Below are 19,017 nucleotides of genomic sequence, written 5' to 3'. Positions count from 1 at the left end.
GCAGATGTGCACGCATGCAGCTAATAAACAGCGTTCTCATGCAGGATATTGTGCATTCGCTAATGTACATCATGTTAACAGCGCAACGGTGTGTAATGTGCGGTGTTTATGCATGTGATTCTATTTATGATGGATTTAATATATATATATATATATATATGAAGCTGTGTGCTGGTGCCAGCCTATCTGACAGTGAGTTTAAATACCATTGTTCATTCAGTCAAATTCAAGTGTCTGGGCCATATTACAATTGCCACAGCTACACCTGTCCACATGTGGGGTCTCTCCCTTTACATCCAGAAACACCCACAGTTCCTGGTGTATTGTCTTTTCTATTTACTTTTCTCAGGAGGCTGTTTTTCTAGTTGCTAACTGATACTGTGTTTGTTTTGGTATATTTCTGATGCAAGGTTGTCCCCAGAATGGGCCTGTTATGGCTTCTAAAAAGATTATCAAAAACATTGCCATCTGTACTTAGCTTGTGAGTTGTAACTTAAAATGTTGTCGTGCAGATTCTGATTTTTAAGATGGAGTCTGGTTGCTATTCGCAAGATGGCATCGCTCCAAGCTAATTTTACACTTATTCTGCCTCAGCCACTAAACCAGCTTCGACAATACGTTCGGCTTCTGCAGGTTATCTTCCTATGCTAAAAGCTGCTTTTGTATCTTAAGATGAAACCACATTCAAAGCCAATGTGTTCATTGAGTAATGAATGTACAGTATATCTGTTATTACAGAAAACAATATGAGAAGACTTTTTGAATCCAAACATGAATCTTTTGACAAGACTTACATGACTAATCCGGCTCTTCGTCTGTCAAAAATGAAGTCGCTATCGACATCCCATGAAAGGGGAAGAGCATTCTAGTGCTTCTATCTTAACTGGAGACAGAATGACTGCTTCATTATGGATGGCTTGGATATCAGCTAAAAAAAGAAGGGTGGGATGTACTAAAGCCTATATTGCTGTCAAAACCAGCGGGTAACGCCATCTTTAGATGTCAAAACCAGTGGCGGCTCCAGAGATGTGGCTGCAGTGCAGTCCAATATTCAAATAGGGGAGACAGACCAACTGCCACCCCAAACACTGCCAAACATCACTGGCCAGGACTCACTGGCAGTTGGTGTGGCTCCCTTATTTAAATTTTGGACCGTGATGCAGCCCCACCTCTGGAGCCACCCCTGGTCGTTACCCAATAGAAGCCTATGGGCTTCTTACTGCACTTCCCCCAAGAGGGATCCAATCGGATACCTCCCAGCATCCCCACGGCACGCGCGTCATTCTGCGCATCTACAGAATGACGCCAAAGGAACTTCTGGGTCATAAACCTGGAAGTGCCTCTATCGCAAAGGACCACTTTTACCAGGAGAGCTGTCCTTTGCGATTTAATCTGAAGTTCCAGATTCATACCGGCGATTCTATCCCGATAAGTGGTGGAATGTACGGCATCGTGGATGCATTGCTTAGTACATCCTGCACAAAATCTTTTACGGATTCAGAGATGAATAGAGAGTGTATTTTAGCTGTACTAAACTAAGTAATATGTGACGAAGAAACTAAGACCAGAATAGTTTCTTTAGTTTAACAAGTTTCACTGTCAGATAGTAAAGCAAATCTCAGAGTTGAAATTCATGGATGTGAGATGGTCTACCAACTTCTCACCATTCTCAGGTGTACAGAAACATAGCTATAGCTGTCAACCGATAACACAGACATTACTCAGAGTTGCATTTTTGAAATGGTGACTGTTTTCGAGAGGGTCTTTTGGCTTCAATTCCATTAGAATTTTGGTTTTAATTCTATTACAACAAACATAACATTGATGTCAGTAATATATGTCTCCTTGTTTCAGATGGAACTCTTTCGATGACCGGTAGAGAGAATGGCTTGATCACTAAACTGAAGAGAGTTTTTCCCTATTAGCAGTCATTACATTGTCTTTTTTATCAAGGCGGCACTTTGTGCCAGACTCTCATGTGACCTCAAAACTGTTATGGATAATGTGATGAAAATTGCTAACTGCATTTGAGCGACATCAAGTCTTCAGCACAGGTTTTACAAACAGTTTCAAACTTGCTGAACATAACGATCTCTCGTGGCAGTCTGATGTCCGTTGGCTGAGAAAGGGCAAAGTTCTGGGGAGGTTCATTGATCTCAAAGATGAAATTGTAAAATGTCTTCATGCCTCAAATGTCAAGAATGCTAGTAAATACAAGCAGTTCACGAAGGAGAATGAATTTATGGCCATCACAGTTTATATTAGGGATGTGCAGGCTCGGTTCTACTCGGTTCCGTTCGGTTCTTTTTACCGGATCTTATTGGGTTTCAGCTGTCACGAGTTTTGGATAGCCAATAAGATTCGGTAAAAAGAACCGAACGGAACCGAGTAGAACCGAGCCTGCACATCCCTAGTTTATATATGACGTATTTTGCTCACCTTAACAAGCCGAGCCAACAGTTACAAGGAAAAGATAACATTAGACCTATTTATAGTCTGACTTGACATCTAAGAAACATCTCCATTTTCCAAAATTGATGGATTTTATCAAATCTTCAATCTGTTGGTTTCACTCAAGTTCTGACACATTTCTTGGATGACTTTAATCATAACTTTGAAGAACCTTTTCAAGGCTTCAGTGTGGATAGTCAAATAATGTCTTTTGTTTGCAAACCATTCTCCCCCTACTGTGTGAGGGCTTTTCTAGCTGGGCTAAACAGCTGCTACCTACAGGTGATGAAGGTCAGCTACATATGGAGGCAATAGGTGGACAGTCTGCACCTGCACTTGAAGACCTGTTCAGAAACAAAAGATTAGTGAAGTTTAGGATTGATATTGATTTAGACCAATTTCCTAATTTAAAACAAATTGTCCCTTTGTTATTAACAATGGGGGTATTCAATAGCGGACGGAATTGCAAAGCTGTATGCAAGCAGGTTTGCAATTCCGTCCTTGCAATTATGTTAATGAAGCAGGAGGCCGCATGCCTCCTGCTTGCATTAATGATCTGACCTGGAGGCTGCATGACTCCTGCATGCTATAATGATCTGACTTGTGTCCACGGATGCAGCACTGGATCATCTGCAGGATTCTTGAGTGACCATTGGGTCAAGCAGGCCGGTCATTGCAGATTAGTGAAAGAGGCCAGGAAATCTCCGTCAGCCAATGGAGATCCCCCAACAGCTATGACACACCTCTGTTTTGTGAAACGAGGCCGTCGCCAACCCACCACCCCCAAATGGAAGCAGACTGTCAATCACTGATGGTCTGCTGCCGCCCTGCATAGGAACATGTAGGACCTAGTGTGCTCTGCTGAATAAGCCCCAATCTACTTATGTTTGTGAATTGCAATTTTTATACATGTATGCAATAAGGTGCAACACACAAAGCTCATTAGGCATCAAGAGACTACAAGACTGCCTTCAGAACGCTCTCACTACTTATAAGATAAACTTTCCTAATAGAGTACAGCACTGAATAAAATATGTAATTTGTCTCAGGGATTGTGCTGTGACTCCTGTTCATGTAACACGTAAGTAACTGGTTCAGTTTTTTTCAGTCTATTCTATTTGTTGAACATTTTGTTCAGTTTAAATGTATAAAATATGAAATATTTTAAACTTTACTTGTGTTCTTATATTAAAACTGAAATGTTTGGCCCCTAAATATCCTTAACTTTTCAGAGAGTCCCACTCAAAATAATAGTTGAATACTGTAGTGTATAATGGCTAATGTGAATAATTGAGCAAAACTATCTTAGCATTTGGCTTGAAATGCAGTGGATATGTTTCCTGTGTGGAGCTGAACGCATCTCTAGATGTGATTAGCATATGGATGAAAATATTTCACATTTACATGTAACTTTTGAAAAATAAATTACATTCAATGTAAGGTCCACTTTGATTAGACCCCTAATGTATATGCTGCAGTATAGATATTAGTAAACCACAAAGAGAAATCAAGAATCTAGGCATGAAGATGTCAAAATGTTGTTACCCCAAATAAGTAACCAATGGATACCCATTGGTTACTTATTTGGGGTATCTGTATATTATTTTGGTGTATGGTGATACATCACTTACCTTTGAAGTCACATTGGCAGCTCTACTAGCGCACTGATTTATTCCAATCTTTGTTTACCAATCTGTTAAAATGTTGTATTGACTCATTTGCACACCAGTGGGTCTCTCGCGAAAGCTGAGTTTTTTTCCTGGCATCTGCAGTTGCCGGAGAAACTGAAGGAGGAGACGTTTCACATGCCACCTGAGCTGACAACTTGCTTGCCAGGTGATCATTGCATCTCATAAGATCCACGCCCAGCAGCAGCAGCAGGCCTAGTGCTCAAGGATTCTTCTGATGAATCCTGGATAGGGGAGGAGTCAGTTAAATTTATCAAATTGGATGCAGGACTAAATCCAATTATTACTGAGGATATTGATGATGAAAGTTTTGGTGTTGGAGATTGCAGGTGCTTGAATCTACAAGAGAGAAGGGAGCTAGCTGACGCTGAGCTGCTTGTCGTTACTTTTTTGCCATAAGTTTTTTATCTTGCCAAAATCGTTACATGAACACGCTGCAAAAGACATAACAGGGAGAAGGTTCCTAGATGGTTAAAGTGTGGCTTTACATATGCTACAGAGGGCAAGAGTATTGTTGTCAGGATTTGTGTAACAATAATTACACACATAATAGGGGGATTTTTCGTCTTATGCCCAGGCATGACAATGGCCTTCTTCTTATTATGGGCAAGAACTGCTTCCACTGATGCATCACTTAGACAAACAATATACTCATCATCAACATCCTCATTAGCGCCAGCTTCAGCTACACAAATATTCCCCGCATTCTGTTGCACTTCCACCATAGCATCATTCATTTCTAAGTCAGCATCTGCTTGACTTATGCACCTCATCCCCACATTGGCAGAGGGTGCAGAAATGGTGGAAGGAAGCTTTTGTACAAGAACAGTATCGGAAAGGTCATTCTCACACATAGCACTCGCGCACACTTAGACTCTCCTCAGGGATTTGTGACATTGAACACACAGTTTGTCCTACTGCCTTAGTGTTTTTTTTTACCACTGATATTATGGTTTTCATTTTTTTTTGACACCTCTTCTAGACTCAGAGTGAGACGCTCTTGCATGCTCATGTGAGACAGAAGGAGATGCCTGAATAACAGCAGTTGCAGAACCACCACTCATAAATAAAGGATGAGGCCTGAGCCTTTTCTTGCCACTGAATGTAGTGTATGGCATGTTGGCAATTTTATGTTTTTCTGCAGGAAATTTTCCCTTTATTAGAGGTGAAATTTTTTTAGCATTGTAAAATATGTTTTTTTTTTTTTACAAGCCTTGACTGAAAGCCTCTATGACCTTGAGTATTGGCTTTAGTAGATGACGTTGAAGCGGTATCATCATGACTGGTGGTGGCAGCAGCTGCAGCGCTAGTGCTTGGTTGCTGCTCCTGCTGTTCTATTAATTGATCGTCGTGTTCCATATCGATGTCTGAAGTTTTTTTAACAAAAATATCAGTCTTCCCACTGACTGTGGCACACTGAGCTGATAATATTAAAGCAGTGGCCCTTGACCTACTGTCCTTTACTGTTAAAATCACAGTATCACAGCCTGAAGGTTTTTATTAACCAAAAAAACAATCTGCCCACTGACTGCAACACACTGAGCAGATAATATTAAGGTGGTGGCCCTTGAGATACTGACCATTACTGTTAAAATCACAGTATCACGGCCTGAAGTTTAAAAAAAAAAAAAAACAGACACAACAACTGTAATTATTTAATTACTATAATGATGTTCCTGCACTATAAAAACAAACAATGATTTGCTGACCGCCTATCCAAAAAACTGCGATCTGTGAAGCCCATACACTGCAGATTTTTATACACAATCGATTGCAAATTGCACGATTGCTGCAATTCATCTCTGATGTATGGGGGCCTTACCTGGAGAAGTATCACCTGCAGGTACTGTATGGCTGGTGCAGCTATACTCAGTGATGATGGCTATATGGAATTTCTGGCCTCTGTAGTGTGGGTAATTGTGCATTAACCCCTCCAGCTGATAGTGCTTAATTCATTAGCATGGCAGGTGTAAAGGCCCCCATACATCAGATATGGATTGCACCAATCGTGCAATTTGCAATCGATTGTGTATAAAAATCTGCAATGTATGGGCTTCACAGATCGCAGATTGCAACCAAAAAGTGATTGGAATTGTTTAATCAGATTGTCCAACATGTTGGATTTCACAGATCGATTGGGGCTGTAGATTGCTAGTGTATGGACATGATCAGCAGATTTGCAGACCGTTTCTAGCAAAATGATGGGCCTTTCAAGATTGCCAGATCTGTGTTTGCTGCAATCGATCTGCAAATCACTGAAAAAGATCTGTAGTGTATGGGCGCAGATTGCTCGATTGGGAAATCCTAAGATCGGGCAATAAATCTTCAAATTGTTCAATTGTGGTTTTCAGATTGCTGATGTATGGGGGCCTTCAGTCATTTCCATTTGGAGAGTCCCATTGGATTTCTAAAGGTGAAAATAACAAATGTTTGTTTCATTACATTTAAATTGTAATCGTGTGTGTGTGTATTTATATATTATCTCTTGTGTTTGTGACACTTGATTACTTAATCATAAAGTGTTAATTAGGGCGAGTTTCCTATTCTGGGTTTGATTCTTTCTGAGTTGGGAGTAAAACAAAAATTAAGTACCAGAAACTTTGCACTTTGGTAATACTATGCTGCCCTGCAGAGGGATGTACAATGTGCGGAGAGATTTAGGTTTGGGAATTGTGTGTCCAATCTGAAAACTAAAATGCATTGTAAAAATGAAGCTGTCCAGCATGTGTGGGCAGGGCTTTAAAGAGGTTGGCACACAAGGCGGGAAGCCCTGGGGCTGGTACCAGCCGTTCTCAACCTCCACTGTAACCCGCACCTTGCTCTGGCTCATGGTTAGGATGCTCCGAGCACCAGGTTGGTGGTTCGGAGAAGGTGACTTACCCTCCCTACCTCTGGGGCAGGGCAGTTTCTAGGGTCTGAGGCTCCCAGTGTGAGCAGTCAAAATGCGCCCCCCCCCAAGAAGCAGTAATATTGCGGAGTGGGCGGAGCCTCATTGTGAGGAGGTGTGGTATCACAGTAAGGGAGCGTGGTCTCGAAAGACCACAGAATGTCAGCCAATGTGACTACTGACCCCAGGGATGGCTAAACTTTAAGAGGTAAAGCGCTGAAAAATATATGCAGTTAAATCAAAGTCTGACAGCATACGCGCGCCGGAGGCGAGCGCTCAAAAAAATGGGGTGTGGCCTAGCTGTCACAAGCCCATGCCGCATTTGTGTGTGCATGCCTTTGGTGTGACATTTGCAGGAGTATGACCTTGTATCACACCCGTTTTTAGTCACGTTGGGGGTGAGGCTAGCACATTGAAGATTCAAGCCAGATCCACATATAATACACTGAAAAAGCCTCTTCAGGATTACACTGCAACAAACCACTTCCACCTCAAATACATTATTAAACCCAGAACCACATAAAACACATTGAAAAAACAAGATTCACATAATACACACTTCATTCCAGCCCGACAACTGACATTACACACTCATATCCATTACTCATCATGCTGCACCCCCCCATTGATATTACACATGCTGCACCCCCCCATTGATATTACACATGCTGCACCCCCCATTGATATTACACATGCTGCACCCCCCCATTGATATTACACATGCTGCACCCCCCAATGATATTACACATGCTGCACCCCCGCAGCATATACATTACTCATCATGCTGCACCCCCCCAATTGATATTACACACATGCTGCAGCCTGCCCCCCCCAAATATTACACACATGCTGCAGACAGCCTGCACCCCCCCAACTGATATTGCGCACACACAGCTGCAGCCTGCACCCCCCCCAACTGATATTGCGCACACACAGCTGCAGCCTGCACCCCCTCCCCCTTTGCGGAGGTTCAGTTACCTGGTGAAGCTGCTTGTCCCAGTCCGGACTCCGGAGTGCGGCACTGCGGCAGATGGGAGCGGACAGCCGGGGCCCCTGCTACCACCATGTGACTGTGTGAGAGCAGAGGGCTGAGACCTCAGTGAGGCGGCGGCCGCGGCACACACAATCTCAAGCGGCATACGGAGCGGAGGCAGAGGGCAGGGAAGCGGGCCCTCCTTCAGGACTCAGAGTCCTCCCACATGACACCCGGGGGGAGTGGTGGAGGACGGAGGTCTCTCCTTCTTAGCCGGCGCCCGGAGTGTCAGTGCGGCTGCTGTGAGCGCCGAGCGGGAAGAGCGGCTTCCTGTCATGTGACAGTGCCACCCATGACAAGAGTAGGGAGGCGGTGATTGGACATTGGGCGCGTATTTTGCGATCATTGATAGGGTGGAGTGCCCCGTGCGATTGCACGGGTCGCCCGCCCCTAGAAACGGCCCTGCTCTGGGGCAATCAGTTATAAAGGCTTCAGCGCTGCTCAATAAATATATTTGCCCCCCTTGCAGTGCAGCATGGCTTGCCCAGGTAGAAAAGTAGGGATGTGTGCTGGGCCAATTTTGCCGGATTTGGTTCTTATTCGTCGTCCGGATTTGGATTTGGATTCTTTTACAAAAATTGACAAAAAAAAGCTAAAATCACATAAATTGGTCTTTTTTTTCCTTCCTAGAGTATTATTAACCTCAATAACATTAATTTCCAGTCAATTTAGACCATATCACAGCTTATAATATTGTTTTCAACATTATTGGCCAAAGGTTGCAGTGAGCTGACTGGTTACTAAGCGACAGAGCAGCGGCACAACGACACAGACACCACAGTATAAAGCACATCTATGACACATTGCCACACAGCAGTGACAGAAATGAAAAGTAGTGCACCCACCCAGTGGGGTACGGCCAGCAGAGTCACAGTACTTGTTTACAAAGTAGGCTACGGCCCTAGGAGTCACAGTGCACAATCTTATTCACATTACACCGCACATAGGCCTTCATTCAGAGGCGGCCGTACGGTCTACGACAGCACAGCCGCCTCAATGTTTGTCAAGTGCGCATGCGCACAAGGGAGCCGGCTCCTTCGTGCGCATGCGTGAGACCTGCTACGACCGACAGCGCCGGTCGTAGCGGGTCTCTTTCCAAAGGGGGCGAGCTGTCGATGTTGATTGACAGCTCGTCCCATTTGGAAGGCGGGCCGGGGGGGTGGCAGTCCAAACTGAGGCGTTCCCATGGGAATGCCTACCGTTTGGGGGAGGCCCCACTGACATCACTAGTGATGTCAATGGAGAGCTTCCGGCACTGACAGAGCCAGAAGCTCTCCGGGGCTTACGACAAGTGAGACCCTACCCTAGGGTCTCGTCGTAAGCCGCGATGGTCACGATGGTCTCTGACCATCGTGACCATCACCCTAGCGGTCATTAGAGCTGTGGGTGTAAACCCACAGCCTAATGACCGAAATAGAGGCGGGCAGTCAGGATGCAAGCGGCCGCCCAGTTTCTGAGCGACCGCTTGCATCCTCCGACCGCCTCTGAATGAGGCCCATAGTGCCCCTGATTCACATTACACCATAAAGTAGTGTCTCTTATTTATGTTACGACACACAGTAGTGCCCCTTTTACACAATGCCCACAGTAGTGCCCCTTTTACACAATGCCCACAGTAGTATGCCCCCCCAGTAGTATGCCGCCCAGTAGCAGGCCCCCCCAGTAGTATGGCCCCCCAGGAGTATGGTCCCCAGCAGTAGGCCCCCCAGTAGCAGGCCCCCAGTATTATGCCCCCCAGTAGCAGGCCCCCCCAGTAATATGCCCCCCAAGTAGCAGACCCCCCCAGTAGCAGGCCCCCCAGTAGTATGGCCCCCCCCAGCAGCAGGAACCCCCCAGTAGCAGGCCCCCCCAGTAGTATGGCCCCCCAGTAGTATGCCCCCCAGTAGCAGGCCCCCCAGTAGTATGGCCCCCAGTATTTTGCCCCCAAGTAGCAGGCCCCCCCAGTAGTATGCCCCCCAGTAGTATGCCCCCCCAGTAGTATGGCCCCCCAGTAGTATACCCCCCTAGTAGCAGGCCCCCCAGTAGAATGGCCCCCCAGTAGTATGCCCCCCCAAGTAGAAGACCCCCCAAGTAGTTGTGCCCCCCAGTAGCTGTGCCCATCAGTAGTGCCCCCGGCCCTTACACACAAAAAAAATTAAAAACTTACCAGAATCCCCACTCCCGCGCCGTCTGCTCTGCATCCACGCGCCGAGGAGGGAGCCGGAAGACGGAGCTCATGAGTGAGCTCCAGCCGGCTCCCTACGTGCAGCAGCCAATGAGAGTCTGTGTGACTCTCATTGGCTGCTGTAACAAACACACAGCTGCCGCTGGCGGCTGTGTGTTTGTGTATGTGTAGGGCAGACCGCTTTCACAGCGTTCTGCCCTACACAATAGGAGCCCTGATGTCGGATGCTCTAGCGAGCATCCGACATCAGGCGGCCGCCGTTCGGCCCCGAACGGGGATCCGAGTCAGGCGGGGAACACCCGAACAGCGTTTGGGTGGACTCAGATCCCCTATGTTCGGAGCGGTTCGGATTCCACAGAATCCGAACCGCTCATCTCTAGTACAAAGTTACTAGTTTTTTATTTTTGCTTTGTTCCCAATTCAGACTCAGCCTTAAGGCCCCCCATACATCAGCAATCTGAAAACCACAATTCAAAAATTTGAAGTTTTATTGCCCGATTTTAGGATTTCCCAATTTAGAAATCTGCACCCATACATTACAGATCTTTTTCAGTGATTTGCAGATCGATTGCAGCAAACACAGATCTGCCAATCTTGAAAGGCCCATCATTTTACTGGTAACGGTCTGCAAATCTGCTGATCATGTGTCCATATACTAGCAATCTACAGCCCCAATCCACCTGTGAAATCCAACATGTTGGACAACCTGATTTAACAATTCCAATCACTTTTTGGCTGCAATCTGTGATCTGTGAAGCCCATACACTGCAGATTTTTATACACAATCGATTGCAAATTGCAGAATTGCCACAATCGATTGCTGATGTATGGAGGCCTTTAGATTAGTCTAATTTTCATTATATTTCCTGGTCTGGTGGAAATACTGTATAAAGAAATATACAATAAGGAACTCTCACTATCTATTCTCTATAAAAAATGCAGGTTATTCATACACATAATCACCCTGTAAAGACAACGGATGTTTACCAGGATGTACGTTTACGAAAAATACTATACGCCTCATATATACATATAATATGCAAAGCATTACTGTATATCCTGTGCATTAAACACAATCTCCCTGCACATATAAACCACACCTGTCTATCGCTCTGATATCTGTAATGAACTTTTCGGCCAGTCACACACCAAAGTTGAGGTGATAGTTCCTCTGTGAGAATGTCCCTTTTTCCTGATCCAGATCCTTCTACTTTCTCCTTCTATGGGGCCCATTTATCAAAGTTAATTTAAGGTAAATTCCCCGAAAACACCTGTTTTCGGGGTTTTACCTCAAATATTAAGTATCCCCCGGATGTATGAAATAGGGACCACAGCAGGTATCTCTGATACTTGCTGCGATCCCTCCATTGCCGCCCGCAGCCGCCTCCCCCATAGGTTTCTATGGGGGATGCGATGCTGCCAAATGTATCAATATCCGGAATGCGAAGCATTCCCGATATTGGCCTCAGCAGCTAACGCTATCTGAAGATAGCGTTAGCCGCTGTAGTCTATGGGGACTTACCGAATTTCAGCCGGCGGAGGGATCTCCCAGATCCTTCCGCCGGCAATGGGCGCCGCTCATGTGCAGTCCACGGGACTGTGCATATGCAGCAGTCCCGCATGCACTCCTTTCGGAGCCCGTCTCCCTGCATGTTCCGGATAGTACATTCAGCCGGTATGATCGCATTTTGCAATGCAATCATGGGGCGGTACTGGATGCCCTGATCGCATTGCAAAATGCGATCATTTATAAATGGGCCCCTTAGGGAGCAAACATTTTCACCTTTCTCACCCGGAGCAGCTTTCTTATTAGTAGTTCAAGGAGGTCAGGGTTATGGGCCATAAGCATGTGATTGGCACAGTACATCCTCTGATGTCACCACACCACTGTGCCACCTTGCCCTGTGGTTAAAGGCCAGGTTCAGTCTCTGAGTAGTGTTGGGTGTGAGCCAGGAACCTTGAGAACGCCCCAAAGCCCCAGTAAGTAAATATGGTTATAAATGCTGCTATGGCGGGTCTGTTATTAAAAACATAAGTGGAACCTTAGGTTCTGGGAGTACCACTTATGTTAAAATACTCCTGTACAACTGCAAGTGACAAAGAGGCCTATGTTCTTGTATATAAATTGGTGATATATTTATTATTCATAATGCACTTTGCCCCCTGTTAACACTGATTAACTGCCTCCCTATGCCATTAACAATGCCCTTTTCTATGGTGCATAATGGTTTCCCCAGCTAGTCTGGATTATGTATCAATGCTGGGGTTCTCTTGCCGGACTTTAGAAGGGAGCCCTGTATGCCCTCATTGACCAGCAAGCTGCCTAAAGGAGAAGGGATCTGCGGCAGGCGAGCCTGGGGGGAAGAGAGCCGGCATGTGCAGGGGACCAGGAGAGTGGCTATAAATGGGACTGCACTGTGTAACCGTTGGGAGCCCTGAGTTAGATGTGAGGAGGGAAGGACCTAAGCAGCTACGCTCAATGCTTAACTATTTAACCTATGTATATGTGTTTTACTGTGTTAATGTATATTAATACTATTCAATACAATATTGGGCTCTAAAAGGTGGGCGGAGTGATACAATGCTCTGTGTGATCTGTTATTGAGAAGAGGGGTGGAGTGATACGGAGGTTTGTGATTTGCCCTGTCAAAGAAAGAGAGGCAAGATAGAAAGGTTATGGATGGCCATTGGCAGTGTCGGACTGGGGTATGAAGGGCCCACCGGGGGAAGGCAGTGGTAGGGGCCTATGTATAAAGGGTGTGGCCAGCCTCCAGAGGGGTATGGCCAGCTACCTCAGAGGCTTGGCTAACCACTGCAGACAACATGGATACTACAGTACATGGTCTGTTCATCCATGTTCCTGCTCTACCAAATTAGTGACTCTGTAATAGAGTAACAATGTATAATTCCTGTGCACAGTCTGACACCTGACATTAGAAGAGGAGATGGGGCCCTCAGGCAGTGGGGCCCACCAGAGGTTTCCCCTGTACCCCTGCGGGCCAGTCCGACTCTGGCCATTGGTGGGGTGGGTCCATTGATGATTACCAATGATGGCACAAAAACCATCTATGGTGAACCATCGATGATTTGCACCCTTCGATGGCCACTGCTGCTGGAGGCAGTTCTGGGGAGGTTCATTTATCTCAAAGATGAAATTGTAAAATGTCTTCATGCCTCGAATGTCAAGAATGCTAGTAAATACAAGCAGTTCACGAAGGAGAATGAATTTATGGCCAACGTGTTTTATATGTGACGTATTTTGCTCATCTTAACAAGCCGAGCCAACAGTCAAAAGGAAAAGATAACATTAGACGTATTTATAGTCTGACTTGACTTCTAAGAAACATCTCCATTTTCCAAAATTGATGGATTTTATCAAATCTTCAATCTGTTTGTTTCACTCAAGTTCTGACACATTTTTTGGATAACTTTAATCATAACTTTGAAGAACCTTTTCAAGGCTTCAGTGTGGATAGTCAAATAATGTCTTTTGTTTGCAAACCATTCTCCCCTTTGCAGTGTGAGGCCTTTTCTAGCTGGGCTAAACAGCTGCTACCTACAATTGATGAAGTTCAGCTATAGATGGAGGCAATATGTGCGCAGTATTCATCTGCATGATCCTTGGATGGCTGAGTGACCATGTGGTCAAGCAGGCCGGCCATTGCAGATGATGGAAAGAGGCTAGGAAATCTCTGTCAGCCGACGGAGATCCTGGCCTCTTCCCTGCCCCCCCAACGGCGGTGACACGCCTCCGTTTTGTGGAACAGAGACCATTGCTACTTCCCCACCCCCAAACAGAAGTAGACTGTCAATCACTGATAGTCTGCTGCCGCTCTGCGTAGGAACATGTAGGACCCATACTGCATATGCACTATATGTGGCCGGTGTCTGCCTAGTGTGCTCTGCTGAATAAGGCCCAATGCAGATCTACTTATGTTTTTGAATTGCAATTTTTATACATGTATGCAATAAGGTGCAACACACAATAGCTCATTAGGCATCAAGAGACTACAAGACTGCCTTCAGATTGCTCTCACTACTTATAAGCTAAACTTTCATAATAGAGTATAGCCCTGGATAAAAGATGTAATTTGTCACAGGGGTTGTGCTGTGACTCCTGTTCATGTAACATGTAAGTAACTGGTTCAGTTTTTTTCAGTCAATTCTATTTGTTGAACGGAATCGGTATGTATGACCGCCGGACCTCAGCCCGGCAGATCAAATCCTGACGCCAGAAGGCTAACAGATGAAGATCCCGGCAAAGGTAAGTAACTACTCTAACCCTCCCCTCTCCCCCCCTAACCCTCCCTTAGGGGTGCCTAACCCTAACCTCTCCCCTAGTGCCTAACTCTAACCTCCCCCCAGGGGATGTAGTCAGGAAGCCGCTGGTCTAAATACTGACTGTGGGCTTCCCGACTGTCTAATATCGGCAAATTACTAATGACAGGCGTTGAAATCCCGATGCCTGTCATTAGGCCTATGGGAGTCCGATGCCCTACAGGAGTCCGACACCCGGCATACCGAATCAAGGTAAGCCGGGCACCGGGCGCGGACAGCCCCGGGGGGAAGGGTTAGGTTAGGGGCTCACTGGGTGGGACTTAGGGTTAGGTACCCCCTGGGAGGGTTTGGTTTAGGCTAAAGGAAGGTGGGGTTAGGGTTAGGCACCCCCCCCGGGAGACTTAGGTTTAGGCTGCGGGGAAGGGGGGCTTAGGTTTAGGCACTTAGAGGGGGTTTAGGGTTAGGCACTTGGGGGGAGGTTAGGATTAGGCACCCCTAAGGGAGGGTTAGGGGGGTTAATTAGGTTAGTGATACTTACCTTAATTAGCGATTGAGATCTTCACCCATGCCGGGCTTCCGCTGTCGGGATTTGATCCACCGGCCATGCATCCGGCGGAAATAATAATAATTATACTTTATTGTCATTGACAGCACAAGTGATGTCAACGAAAAACCAACACAGCAATATACCACATACTAAAACAGACAGCAAATTACACTGTAATGCAACACCATATAACAATTTAAGTTAACCATTTAACATACGCACAGCTGTATGGAAAAAACTATTATGCAAACGCTTGGTCCGAGTGCGCACAGCTCTAAAACGCCTATTTGATGGCAATTTCTCAAAAAGAGCATGATTAGGATGGCTGGAATCAGCCAAGATAGAGCTAGTTTTCTTTCGGAGCCTTTTTCTATATATCTCCTGTGTGCGCGGTAACACCACTCCGATAATTCTACTAGCTGTTCCAACCACCCTATCCAATGCCCTCCGTTCAGTACAGTTCCCATACCAAGCAACAATATCATAGGTCAGAACACTTTCCACGATGCTACGATACCATTTTAAAAGGGTCCCTCTACTCACACAAGCAGATTTCAAACAGCGCAGGAAAAACAAACGTTGATGTGCCTTCTTAACCAGGAAGGCTGAATTTAAAGACCAAGATAAAGTATTCAACCCCAACAGCTTAAAGAAGGGCACTAGCTCAATAGTCAAACCACCTAGGCACACCGGGGCCTTTGCCGGGGTACCACATTTCCTAAAGTCAATAATCATCTCCTTTGTTTTCGTCGTGTTTAGGAGGAGACAGTTACCACCGCTCCATTCAAAAATAATCATTTAGACATTTCGGAGGTCCATTTCTAGGAATCAGGACAATCGTAGTAAACCTACTACACCCCCCCAGGGGTGCCTAAACTTAACCCCCCCTCCTCGCACCCTAAACCTAACCCTCCCGGGGGGATGCCTAACCCTAACCTCCCCCCCGGGGGTTCCTGACCCTAACCCCCCCTTCCCCTATCCTAACCCTAATCCTCCCGGGGATTAGGAATCAGGACAATCGTAGTAAACCTACTACACCCCCCCAGGGGTGCCTAAACTTAACCCCCCCTCCCCGCACTCTAAACCTAACCCTCCCGGGGGGATGCCTAACCCTAACCTCCCCCCCGGGGGTTCCTGACCCTAACCCCCCTTCCCCTATCCTAACCCTAATCCTCCCGGGGGGGTGCCTGACCCTAACTGTAAACCTACCCCCCCCCCGTGCGGCTATTCGCTCCCAACACCCGCTTTTCTATGATCGGTATGCCAGGCATCGGGATTTCGGCGTGGGGCTAACTTTACTTACTGTTCTTCTTATATTAAGACTGAAATGTTTTGCCCACTAAATATCCTTAACTTTTCAGAGTGTCCCACTCAAAATAATAGTTGAATACTATAGTGTATAATGGCTAATGAGAATAATTGAGGCTGTACACGTACCCTGGTCCGTCTGAAGTGTAAACTTGCCCTCCGGAAACCTGGTGTATAAGCTCCCCATGCTGATTCCTGCTTGCAGCACGTGCTGCGCCTATGGGCGGAACTATCTTAGCGTGGGGCGTAAAAATGTAGCGAATGTTTCTTGTGCAGAGCTGACGGCATCTCTAGATGTAATTAGCATTAATGTATATGCTGTAGTATAGATAGTGGTAAAACAGAAAGAGAATTCAAGAATCTAGGCATGATGTACCTAGGCTCCAAGAATATCAAATAATAATATCTAACATCTTTAGATCAGAAAAAGACATTTATTTTGAAATAAGAAACTTTTAAGAATATTTCAAAATAAATAAATGATACTATAATTATATTATACAAAGCTGGGTACACACTATACGATTTACTGGACGATCTTGTGACCCGCGACGGATCGCAATGATCATCGTATAGTGTGAATGGCTAAATCTACTCAATTCACCATTTGATGTAACCAGGGCCGGATTATGGGCGGGGCGATAGGGGCGGTCGTGCAGGGGTCCCCACACAAATTCAGTGTAGTGCGGACCGCAGTAGTGCGGTCTACACTACACACAAAGCGAAGAACACACTGGTGCCAGTGGTGGCGTGTTTGTTGTTACTGCAAACACACCGCCACTGACACCCGGCGGCAGTGTGTTTGTTTTGGCAGCCCATGAGAGTCACACAGACTCTCATTGGCTGCTGCACCCACGGAGGGAGCTGGGCTGGAGCTCACTCATGATCTCCGCTTTCCGGCTCCCGCAGTGGGTGATGGGAGAGATGTCATGACGTCTCTCCTCATGACATCTCTCCCATAGACTGCCTGCCGGAGGAGCGGATAGCAGCGGTCGCGGCAGGAGCGGCAGGATTCAGGTAAGTGGGTTTTTTTTTTAATGTATTTGTAAGGGGGCACTGGCACTGCATGGGGGGCACTACCTAGGGCACTGCATAGGGGGGCCTATACTGGGGGCACTGGCACTGCATGGGGGGGCCACCACTTGGGGTACTGCATAGGGGGGGCTCTACTGGGGGCACTGGCACTGCATGGGGGTGGTACTACTGGGGACACTGGCATTGCATAGGGAGCCACTACTGGGGGCACTGGCACTGCATAGGAGGGGCACTTCTGGGGGCACTGGCACTGCATAGGGGGGCACTACTGGGGGCACTGGCACTGCATAGGGGGGCCACTACTGGGGGCACTGGCACTGCATAGGGGAGCATTACTGGGGGCACTATATAAGGGGCCTGCATAGGGGGGGCACTACTGGGGGCACTGCATAAGGGGAACTACTACAGGGGACCTGCATAGGGGGGACCATTACAGGGGGCACTGCTACTGGGGAGATTGCATAAGGGGCACTACTACAGTGGGCATTGCAAGAGGGGCATTACTACTTGGGGCATTAAGGTGCATACAAAGAAATAAATGTTCCTAGGGTGACAAAAAAAATGGTGGTATATAGGGGCCCCAACAAGTTTGTTGCCCAGGGGCCCCCACAGACCTTAATCCGGCCCTGCATGTAATGATATATCACGCAATCATATGATGCATCGTGTAGTGTGTACAGCGATGTGATATATTGTTACATCGCATTGCCTCATCGATGGGTTGCACCTTTGTTTAGGTGCGTACCCAGATTAAGAAAGAAAAATCAAGGTCTTTTTGCCTCATTTCATTTGATAATGCCTGATATTAAGCTACATTGCTTTTAAAGTATACATATTAAAAAGCTTATAGGTTTTAATAACACATAAAGATCTGACTGCACCTTATGAAAGGAAATTTATTTTCCAATTTCCTGTATTCTTTCTGATATAAAAAAAAATATTATACTACATGATAATATAATGAACACAAAAAGAGAAAAGAAACCCTATATGAGTGCACAGATTCTTGCCAATGTTAGCATAAAATATAACTTTTATTAGGATAATAAAATAACCACCTCAGTGGTAGAATTTAAAAAACACAACAAAATATAAATCAAAAAGAAAATAGTTAAAATAGTATGTATAATACTAATGCGTGCTCAGTCATGTGTATTTTTGCTGATGGGTACTCTATGGTACGCTAAACAATGATTGATAATGTGTATAATATATCGTTATCTTATGATGGTAATATTATATACCATCAAATACTGTAGTGCCCCTCAATGTCACAAATATATGCAGACTGTCTGTCTATATATTGCATATAACATATACTAACCCACTCTCTTCTGTCGCAATATACTATCTACACCCTAATGATAATTAGGTGACTGTTGCTCACACAGTATCTGTGCAATATCCACCAATATGGTCAGTGTTAGATGTATATCACAACATCCCAAAGTACTCCTATATCGCAACAGATCCTATGTTACAAAAAATGTATGAGATAATGAACATACATATATAATTAAATATACTGAATTGTTGCACCTAGTTCTAAATCGGGAAACCTGCCACGTGTAACGGCAGCCTCAGCGACTATCCGGCTGAACTAATTCCCCAGAGTAATAACAGAAG

General features: G+C 45.7%; 1 pseudogene; it reads right to left on the bottom strand.

Annotated features, from left to right (window-relative positions):
- LOC148507488 (uncharacterized) overlaps nucleotides 1-15,846 on the bottom strand; it is a 43,249-nt pseudogene extending 27,403 nt beyond the window's left edge.
- Nucleotides 15,847-19,017: the final 3,171 nt, after the last annotated feature.

This window comes from Taudactylus pleione, unplaced genomic scaffold, assembly GCF_031769625.1.
Source record: "Taudactylus pleione unplaced genomic scaffold, aTauple2 ptg000393l, whole genome shotgun sequence".
NCBI lineage: Eukaryota > Metazoa > Chordata > Amphibia > Anura > Myobatrachidae > Taudactylus > Taudactylus pleione.
Note: the sequence above shows the minus strand (reverse complement) of the source record. Positions and strands in the feature narration are given on the sequence as shown.